The sequence below is a fragment of the Egretta garzetta genome, unplaced genomic scaffold (assembly GCF_000687185.1).
Source record: "Egretta garzetta isolate BGI_Z169 unplaced genomic scaffold, ASM68718v1 scaffold270, whole genome shotgun sequence".
Taxonomy (NCBI): Eukaryota; Metazoa; Chordata; class Aves; order Pelecaniformes; family Ardeidae; genus Egretta; species Egretta garzetta.
Genome location: NW_009258274.1, coordinates 830952 through 841803, shown reverse-complemented (window position 1 = coordinate 841803; position 10852 = coordinate 830952).

Sequence of the window (10852 nt, the reverse complement as noted above, 5' to 3'; positions counted from 1 at the left end):
CTCCAAGCACCCAGGCCTCCCTCCCTGTATTTTCACCTCTTTTCTCAGTGCTGCACGTGTACGTGGGAAATAATTCCTGCATGCCCTGAACTGGGACTCGATTTGCTCTGGGACTTCATCTTAGTTTGCCATCAGATGCCTGACAGGGGAAAAAAGTTGCATCGATGCAAACATGCACACACTGATACTCGTGCTCCCGTGCGAAGCAGGGACGGTCGCTCTCGCTTCAGCTCCCCGGCTCTGCTGCCCGTCGCGGAGGGGGACCAGGGCAGGCAAGGAGCTCTTGCCTGGCCGTACCGGGAGGCAGGGCTGGGGAAATGCCAGCATCATGTCTACACGCAGGGATCCCCAAGGCATAGCCGATTTTGAGCTGACAATGGAAATGGCTTCATGGGGAGTGCAGAGACACAGCTTGGAGCAGCACTGCCTGGCCCTGGTTGGTGAGGTTGTGTACGGCCAACACCTGAGCCCACAGCCGGACGCCATCGCTGCTCCTGCAGCAACACATCCATTTACTCCGGCACAAGTGTGCTCCCTGTAGAAATCCTGCCCCGTTCAGACACCTGGAGCGCTTCTCTGTCCAATCCCTCCTCGCCTGCCTTGCTCAGCAGCATGGCTTTCGTGTTTGCTACCTGGACCCCACCTGCTTGCACTGGCTGGAGCATGCTAAAATTTCCCAGCTAAGACCAGATACAAACTCTGTGCAAACACCGCTGAAGCTTCTCCTGGCTCCTTCCATAACCCCCATGCTAGGGCTGCTAGAATGGAGGAAAAGATGAAAGGCTCTCCCTTTGCATCCCAGATTCCTCTGTTTAGGATAAAGGTGTTTCCAGCAAAAGTTACTCACATGCAAAAGCAGTTTCATGACTAAACCTCTACATCCTCCATGTCTTCCTCCATCCATGCTGTACAGACTGCTCCCTGAGTCATTTCAACGCCCCACACCAGCGAGCAGCGTGCCTTACCTGTTGCAACAGGAGAGGGACCTCTCCTGAAGTTTACTGCTTCTCTGCCCTCACCGCTGAAAATCCTCTCCCGCAGCAGCACCTCGCTGGCTGCTGGGGGTCCATGGTGCTTGCAAATCAGAGGAGGGGGCTCGGAGAAATTCCCACAAGAAGGGATTTTGCTGGCTGAAAGTCCGGCAGCACAGGTTGAGAGCAGCGAGGGAGAAAGTTGCAGGAGGTGGAACTCCCTCGCTGAAGAGCCAGCCCTTCCGTGACGGACTGGAGGAGGAGGAAGAGGAGAGGCATCGCCCGCTCCCTCGCTGGAGAAGTGCACTTGAGTGTGTGCGTGTGTATGTCAGAGCTGGGCAAACACCCAAGCCTTAGAGCCAAATAATTGCAGAGCTTTTTACTATTAGATTAACTAGTATTGCCATGAAATCCAGGACCTCAACTGAAAGGGGGGTGGGTGGGGGGGGGGGGGGCAGAAAATATCAGGTAAATCCCTCCAACGCACCTGAAAAACCCAAAGATTGTTTTTAACTCGTTGCCAGGTGGGTGTTGCAAGGAGGGATGGGGAGAAGGGGGTGGGGGAAACCTGAATCTGCCCTCAGAGCAGCTGCTTGCGGAGAGGCACTTTGAAGGTTGTTGTTGTTTGTGTTGGGGGGGCCCCCAGAAACCCCAGCTGCTGCCAATAAGCCCCGGGGTGCTCGGCGCTGTACAGGCAGAGGATGAAAAGGTGGTCCCTGTCCTGAAAAGGCAGGAGGCAGAGAAGAGGGGGAGGCAGCATGGAAAGAGAGCAGCACAGGGAGACCAAACATTGTACCAGAGCTTTGGGGGATTTTTCTTAGCAAAGAAAGAGCATCCTGGCTCTGGGGGTGTTGCTCAGGGCTGGACTGAGGGGAAGGGACATGGACCCTTCTGTGGGTGCTCCTTCTCACATTGGCTAGGGCATGAGCAGTCTGTGGGTAGCTTTGTCCTGGTCCACCTTCCCCCTCCCCTCCTCCTTGTCCCCCCAGCCCGCAGTAAATAGTAACGTACCCCCTTTAGACTGCAGATACAGGGCCAGGTCTCAAATTGGGAAACCAGTGTTCAGGTTTAGGTCATGTTTTTCCCCCCTGTGGTGCATTTTTGCAGAGGAAATGACCAGAAAGCTTTCTGTACAATTTTAGGAAAACAAAACCAAGTAAACAACATGAAAATGAGAAAATTTTGACGTCTGAATAGGTGCCTAAGGGCTCCTTTAGAGGCTCTGTGCAGGGGACAATGATGGAAGGGAGCACAGGAGTGGGTAGAGAAGAGAGACAGACCCCATTTGCGTCCCTTTTGAGGAGGTGTGGGTGGTGCAAACTTGCACCTTAGTAGTCACCATCAAATCCCCCAGGACAGCAGGTTATGATTCCTCCAGCCACACATACAGCTTTGACTGCAATTTGTCTCAAACCAGATGCTATTGAATTAAGTGGCAATACACTACACTATTCCATGGGAAAAATCCATGTGATTTCATGGTGCAAATCGAAAAAGATGCAAAGAGTTTGAGCCATGATATATTGGACTATTTGGAGTTGTCGGTGAAGGTGAGTGAGAGCAACCTGGTAAATTCATCAGAAAATGCAGGTTTGGTGGAGGCAAATTTGTTTAGCGCTTTAGATTAAATCTAGTGAACAGTTTGTACCAAGAATGAGAAAGGAAATTTGCACGGCATGGTGAGACTGAATGATCTCCCTGGGGTCACCCCGGCACCGTACTGGGTTGGGAACTGATCTGCAGGCTTTTGTGCTGGAAGTGGTCATGTGGGGTATTTTCCTCACAGCATCTTAATTCCACTTGGAAAATGACTTTGATTTCAAGCACATCACGGCCTTTCAGGAATAGTTTGAACTGAATGAGAAGAGGGCATAAATCCAGTTGGATTTACATGTGCGGCTTGTCCATTTTTCCAGCTGGTTTAGTCAGAGGACTTGTAGGGGAACTTGCAGGGAAGTTTTGAGGAACATGAAAATGACATTAGAAGTAATAGTACCTTGAGGTTGTAAATCAGCTCCTCTTCTTTAAGACGTCTCATGAGAGGAGGCCAGGTGGTCAGTCGGTAATGGCAATGGGAGATGCATTTGGGAGGAATGAAAGGAAAAGTTCCTTCACACAGCTGCATCTCTCGCAGCTCTGGAAGGTCAGAAAATCAGATATTGGTGGCTGGATTTCAGTGGGGCTGAGGCAGCTCTCAGAACAATACTTGTATTATATTTAGACATACCAAGGTACAAGTGAGCAAGTCTCTGGCTTCAGGGCATCAGCTGATTGCTACAAGAACCAGCATTTCCCCGCGTTTGGAGCCTCTCACGACTGGCCAGGTGCCTTGCTCCTTTCGCCTGCATCTGGAGCAGTGGGTAACCCTGGGGACACTGGACTTGGGGACTTGGTCGCATCTCGTGTCGCAAGGTTTGAACTCTCAGCTGGCAAGGCTGGCAGTGCTGATGTTCAGCAAGGCAAGAGGCTGCCGCGCCACCCGCCAGACCGCTCTCCTTTTTGCACTCGCTGCCCTTCCAGGCAGTCACAGAGGCCCTCTTCTGTCCCTTTTCTTTGCCGTGCTTTGCTGATGAAACGCTGTTTGAGGAAGCTGGTGCCCGCAGAGGAGCCATGTATCGGGCAGGCCCCGCAGAAAGGCTGGGCATACGCTAGGGGTGGTTACTACCTGATGCCCTCACGAAACATGTACAAATGCCCAGCGAGTGCAAAAGCCGCTGACAACTCCACCTCGTTGCCAGCAGATCAGCGACACTGGGTCTTCCTTTCCACAGCAGTGGTAGAGCATGGTACCAGTCTTGTTGGCTGCAGGGGACTTAGTTTCAGTGCTCAGAGAAGACTTTGCCCCCTGGCTATGGAGCAGAGAAACATCATATTAGCTGAACAGGTGTAGCTGGAAAAAAAACCAGCCAGGCTTTTTGGGGACATGAGTGAAGGAGAACTTGATTGTCCAAAAGCCTGTCTATTTTTCCAAATGTACCAGATGGTTTAATAAGAAATATTGCCTTTCCTAATTAAATCACAGCATTGGGGCGAGCAGCACACTAGCTATGGAGAAGAGACCCCAAAATCCTCAGGGTGTAGCTGGCTAGGATGGACTCTTGCCTTCCATGCAAGGGCAAACATGGGCTCTTAGAACCCGCTTGGATCAGTCACTATCCCCATGATCCGGGAAGGGAAAGAAGCACAGAACTTCTCCTGAGGTCCAGCTGTCAATTCTCTATCAGTGGTGGGTGAGAACCTGGGTCTGGTGAAAACTGGCTCTGCCTTCTCAGCTTTCCTACTCATCTTGAAATCAGGCTGGGTTGGAAAGAAAAGTATTGCATTTGTCCCAAGGAGCAACTCCTGCTCCTGCAGAAAGGGGTGGGTTGCAGAATTACCTGAGGTTGCAAGCAGAGAGGAATGGCCAGGCTGGGGGAGCTGAGCCAGGAGAAAAGAAAGAAGGGAGACAGAGCTGTGCATGATGCCTGGCTTTGCCCTGAGTGCTGCTTCACACCGGTCAGACAGTCAATCAAACAGGCCAACAAAAGCTCCGTACGCTCCGTACTGTCAACCTTTCATGCCACCATGTCCCACTGCTGGGATCTTGCCCTGTCGGATGCAATGGGCCCTTTTCCAGGGTGAGGGGAACGTCAGAGCTCCATCACTTGGCTGGCAAGGACGCTTCTCTCTCCCTAATCACCGGGAGAGATTTCATTTCCCGGTTCCGCCCAAGATCTCCGTTTGATAAAGTCAAGACTTGTGCTGTGGGTTAGCTGCACACAAAGAGTTTTGCAGAGAAGCAGCGTGTTCAGGCTAGGGTAGGGAAATCACCATGGGCCTCTCTGGACCGACAAGAAACACTTATAGGGGCCTCACTGCCAGTGGCTATACCTACTCACTGCCCTGGGGACCAGAACTGCTGCCTCCTGAACACATGCCCGCAGGCCCATCTTCCAGCTCATCCTCCCTCATCCTCCTAAATATGTGGCCTTTCTGGCCAACACTTGCAACTGGCCCCACCAGGGCATTGCCTCCATGGATCTGGAGGTCAGGGCAGTGCTGTTGAGATGTGGCACTGGGGTGTTTCTCCAAACCCTCCTGCCCTCAGAAGCAGACGTGATGGTGCAACCCCCTTTATCACCCCTGCTGAGGGTTTGGCACTCTTTAAACAAGCTGGCCCGGTGAGGAAATGAAATGTTTCAGCTGCGGTGGTGAGGGTGGGCAGCCAGCCTCGTGGCAGACACTTCCTAAGCGGTCCCAGCTCCCATCGCTCTCCTATAGCACCTCACCTGATTTATCAGGCCACCTCCAAACCTACAGCAAATATTCGCTCACCAGCCTGCCAGGATCTGACAGGCTCCAAGGCAGAGCTGCGGCAGACGGAGAGTTACCTCCTTCAGGGGCAAACAACTTTTGTTTCCCCTTTGCGAAAAGGCGAGCCAGTCTGTGGGTCTGGCCTTTGAGCCTCAGCATCTGCTGTGCTGAAATGCTCCGTGGGTATGTTTGCATGGCAGCGTGCAGGGACTTGCAAGGGAAGGGGCCATTATCTGCCTGGAACAAGAGCAGCATTTTCCCCAACAAGAGGGAGCGTGTGCGCTGGGGGAGGGGAGGCTCCAGCCCTGCGCAGGAATTGCCTCCCTGTGCTTGGGTGCGCGCTGCAACCTCGTTGACCAGCGCTTGTAACAACCCCCCATCAAACTGCTCCGATGAGCCAGGATCGCTCCCGCGGAGCTGCAGACCACCCTGCAGCTCCCAGCCCAGCAGAACCCGTGGGGAGCAAGGTGGGTGCTGCCTGCAGGGAGGGACAGGCGGGTGGCATCTCCCCCATTCTTCTTGAAGCCTCCCGAGGGGCACAGGGTGGATCCCTCTCTCCCTTTGCAGCAGACCCTCCAAGTGCTAACCAAAGGCCCTCAACCGCACCTCTGTGTGCAAACCTCATTCTCACTCTGAGACTCACCCTTTTTTCCCAATACGAATTTGAACTGGGATCTCCTTAGAGCAGCTCCAGGTTATCCTGGTCTGAGATCCAAGAGGAGACCATCAATGGATGGGTTTGACTCAGGCCACCCATCATACTTAGTTTTGGGGATAGAGGCTGGTGCAATGCAAACCGCTCCTTCTGGTCTCCCCAACATCCAGTGCAGGCTCCACTAAGACATCTTTGGCTTTTGAGGCTGGGTGCTGGGCAGTCTCTGCCCTTCCACACACAGGAGGGCATCACTACAGAGCTCATAGAATCACAGATCGTTTAGGTTGGAAAAGACCTTTAAGATCATCAAGTCCAACTGTTAACCTAACACTGCCATTCCACCACTAAACCACGTCCCTCAGCACCGGAATCAGGGCCCCCACTCGCTATGGCATTGCACAAGGCTGTTGTGTGGGACAGATCACACACAGTGCGTTGCTAAGAGTGAAGGACGCAAGGTCATTGGCAGTGTTGGACTGGAACCCAAGTTTCTTCGGGCCCTTTTTGGGGTCATAACCACTGCTGTGCCATGCTCCCCTCGTTGGCTTCCCCACTGAGGATGATGCACTCTGACTCCTACAGGGCACTGCTGACAGATCCCTTGCCCCTTTAAAAGAGATGAAGTCATCTGCCTCCAAAGCCATCTGGCACCTGGACAGAGTCAGAAGCTCAGCACAACAGAAGGCTGGGATGCCAGCCCACAGAGGGGATGTCATCGCTCTACAGACAGATGGGACCCCGATGGGATGGGGCGAGATGCTGTGCAAGACCCCAGCAGAAGGTTTGGTGTTGCAGGGAAGGCAGTGAAGACCTGCCGGCAGAGAGTACTGGGGTGTGCCATGGCCCTGCTTCCATCATCCGTATCGAGTGGAGCCCCACTGGGAGGCAGGAGCTGCGCGCTGTCCTCCTGGGAGGGCACGGGCTGGACCACGGCTCTCGTCATGGGATGAGCTAGCGAGTCAGCGTGCCTCCTCCTCCCCCTCTGTCCCTCTGCGCAGAGCAGGCATTAGCTCATCTCAAGCCAATCGGTCTCCACCACGTGCCGGATGGCTGATCTCATCCTTGGCTGGGGCGGCGGTGACTGCATCCGGAGCGGCGTGTGACTGCAGTCTCCGCGGGACGGCCGTCGGGGCAGCGCGGGGAAAGGAGCCACCGCATCCCTGCGAGGCACAGGGAAGTGACCTCAAGCAAAACTGCCCGCCTTACCTGAGCGGATGATTTCATCAGAGCGTGCTGGGGGATGAGGCAAAGTCCTTGCTGGCGTGCCCAGGGAACAGCCTCTCATTTCCAGGTCTGGCAGGAGGTTTCTCTCTCAGTTTCTGCAGCAGTGTCGCTGGCCTTACATTCCCAGAGTAATGGGACTACACAGCCAGTGCCTCTGGTGTCACAGACTCCCTAACCCTCCTAGCTTAATTAGTGAAGAAGCTGGTGCTCTTCACAGGACTTCACTGGGTCATGCTATTGTCCACCAGGAGTGACTCAGGCCATCATAAGTCTTTCTGAAATTACTGCAGTGGAGCCCCTTCTCCCCACTTGGCTTCCAGCTAAGGCAGGGCCCCAGCAAGACCCTGCTCGTGGCCCTGTTGCTCAGGAAGGAGCTGGGGCTGTGGTGGGTAGCTGGGTGCAGAGGTGCCTTTCCACCGTCCTGACTGAGAAACCAAGCTTCAGCTTGGTCTTTGTGCAGAAGAGGTTGGTGGGGGTGGCAGTGAAGAAGGGTGGAGGGGAGACCATGGGAAATGGTTGGGTCTTTACTGGGGGCTGGGGAAAGAGCAGAGTGAGTTAATTTATCTGAAGGGTAGAGCAGGGATGAGAGGTTAAATTACAAGCCCATAAGTTCAGGTGCCTGTCCAGGAGGAATGAGCTGTTCTCAGAAGATGCCTCTCTCCCCTCACTGGCTCCACACGAGTAGCTTAGACAGGATGTTTAACTTTTAGTCCAGAACACGGGATCATGTGTTGGGGGTTGCAGAGGCACTGGGAGATCGGGCGCGGGTCGAGCAGGGCACTGCTCGCTCTCGTGCTTCACTCCCAGGTCTCCATTTTGCCTGGCTCAAGCAGGAACCCTTTCAAACTGGAGGTTAATTTTCAAGCAGGGAAACAACTGGCATTTGTTCTGGTCTGGCATGAAAAATCCTGGACCATCAACTCTTTTCTCTAGGAAAGACCACTCCTCCCCTGCTTTGTCTTGCTTTGGGAAAAACATTCTGTTCTGCTCCAGCCCAGATCCTTTGTACCCTTTTCTCCTTTGCACAGCAGTCTGTAAATGTTTCTCTGTTAATCAGTTGCCTCAACCACAGGTTTTTCCTATTCCTCTTTCAGATCCTCGCTGTCTACCACTTCTCCTTCGGCTTGGTGCTGAGACCTCACGCCCAGCCATGCCTGGCAGAGAAGCCAGTCTGGAACTTCCTTGCTCCAAGGGCATTATAAAGAAGTGCCATTGTGCAACGCAGCCTTATAGCAGGAATACAATCCCCGTGATGATTATCTCGATACCATCCTCACTGAACCAGGGGAGCCTGCGCCAAAAGAAGAATTTAGAGCTAAACAGCTCTTGTTTACAGGAAGCCAGAGCACAGTGTCTGGGCTTGTACCATTGCAGCAGGAGATGTTGCTGTTGTCTCAGACTGCAAAATATTGATGGATGGCGTGCCCCTGAGATTTCCCAGGGACGTTTCGGGGGTAATTTCCCTCATTTCTGAAGCATCTTGCACAGCAGCCCAAGGGGAGAAGTGTTTGCTTTGGCTGAACTGGACAATTAAGCAAGGGTCATCAGCTTTATTGACTGCTATATTTGGCCATGATTACTGCAGGCTTTGCAACCTCTGCAGCACTCTTTGTGTGTTGGTACAGAGAAAGGTAGGGCCTTAGCCATCTTGTGAAGGGTGGTGGCGACCAATGGACACTGTACCAGTAGCCCAGATCTCTGTTGTGCTACTGAACAAATCCACTGTCCAAACTCCCACTGATTTCTTACAGGGTATCAAAGGAGGGCATCAAAGCTTCTTTCCCAGCAGTGTAGCTACCTTTCCGGGACTGCTAGTACCTTCCTTCCAGGTTTACAAAACTGTGGTCCTACACGCAAGAAGCTGATAGAATGCTCTGCAGAAATGGGTCAAGAGCGTCATCTCCAAGTGCTCTGGGACAAGGCAACAAACACCAGAGAGAGGAAATCAAAATGGCTGACTGCTATCCAGATGTGGGGAAAGGCTTGCCCACATCTGGCAGGGAGTGTTTCACAATGGGAACAGCCTTCCTCAGCCCTCGGCACACAACTGGGGGCGGCTGTTGCACCCGCAAACAGGATGGTCCAGTTCCCGTGGAGGCAGGAGATCTGTGTGGCCAGCTCGATGAGTCAGAGAACATCTACCGAGACCTTTTTGTGTCAGGAAATGCGTCCTGAGTGCAACAGGAAGAAGTTTAAAAAAAAAAAAAAAGTGAAAAGTGAAAGAACTGTGGATTGCAGAGGCATTTCCCCAACCCAAGGAGCAAACTTGAGTGCTGAGGGACACCATCCAGCCCAGCAGGGACAGCCTGTCTGGGATTCACCGGTGACCTGCTGCCTGCTTTCAAGCCAACCACATTTGCTAACTGCCCATGGGAGATACAGGTAAGACTTAGCCCATCTTTGAAACATCTTTGCCCAAGCATTCAGAGAAATGTCCCAGGAGTTTCCCCTTGGACTTACACTGCTGGTTTTTATCAGTCCTGGGCTCTTTCCCGTTATCGCTGGGGCAGGGGGATAGGACGTCTGTAGGGCTGACAGTGGTCTTGGTGAAGGGTAAAACACTGGTGAGAGAGCAGGAGGGGCAGAGCACCTCTAGGTGTTGACCTGTGACACCTCCCAGATGTTTGTCATCTCCCAGTGCCTGCATCCTCCAAGGTTAACCTCCTTTTCATTGGTGGGGAAACTGAGGCACAGGGATGTTCAAATATACTTACAAATGTTTTAAGACAAACAGGAATTAGGTGGGTGAGGGAGAGCAGAGGAATGGAGAAGGGGCCCAAGGAGATTTGGTGGGGCCAGAATCATAGAATTATTTGGGTTGGAAAAGACCTTTAAGATCCAGGCTGCTGAAGGGCTGCCTTGGGAAGGTGAGCCTGCCCAGTCTCCTTTGCAGAGCCAAACCCTCTCTTTTGTCAGGGGTGGCCAAGGTGCTTACCTTGTCACCCTGTCCAGCAGATCCTTCCCCAGTGAGCCGGGCATGAGGCATCAGCTCAGCTGCTTGAGATGACAGCTGGATACATTACTGGGTAGCAAATCCAGTGTGTCTTTGGCATCCCCTCCAAACACAGCTTTCCTGGTTTGCCTTGAATCTGAGAAAGATGTGTGCAGTGAGGCCATGCATGGGAAATGGATGAAGGCAGCAGGCATCTCTTCTTTCCTGCACCAGCAGGCAACATGGCCCGGAGAGGGCTGCAGAGCAGCCGGCGAGGCCAGGGCTTTGCTTACAATGTTAACTCTGCCCCGAGGCCATGGTGCCCTCTCAATTCCCCCAAAAAGGAGGTTTCTCCATTTTCTGCTAGGACAGGGCTCCCCACCGTTGATGTTGGGTTGGGGCTTCTGCTCTGAAGCAGCTTTGAGCCTTCACCCTTCCCTCCTTGCCCTGCCTCGTACAGTTGGGGCATAGCATAAGCAAGAGGAAGGGTCGACCTTCATTAGAATAAATATGAGAGGCAGCCTGCCAGAAAGATAAACAGAAAAAGGGCTGGGTGAGAGGTGTGGAGAACCCCTAAAGCTGAGGGGCTTTGCATTAATTATCATATTAAGTGTTTGAACGGCAAAAATACCCATCTCCATTTTCATGCATGTTCACTTTAAAAAAAAAAGAAAAAAAAAAATCCTCCTTAATTGCTCCACTGTTGTGGTTTAACCCCAGTCAGCACCCAAGCACCACCCAGTCGCTTGCTCACCCTCCCCCCCCCCCCCCCCGGGG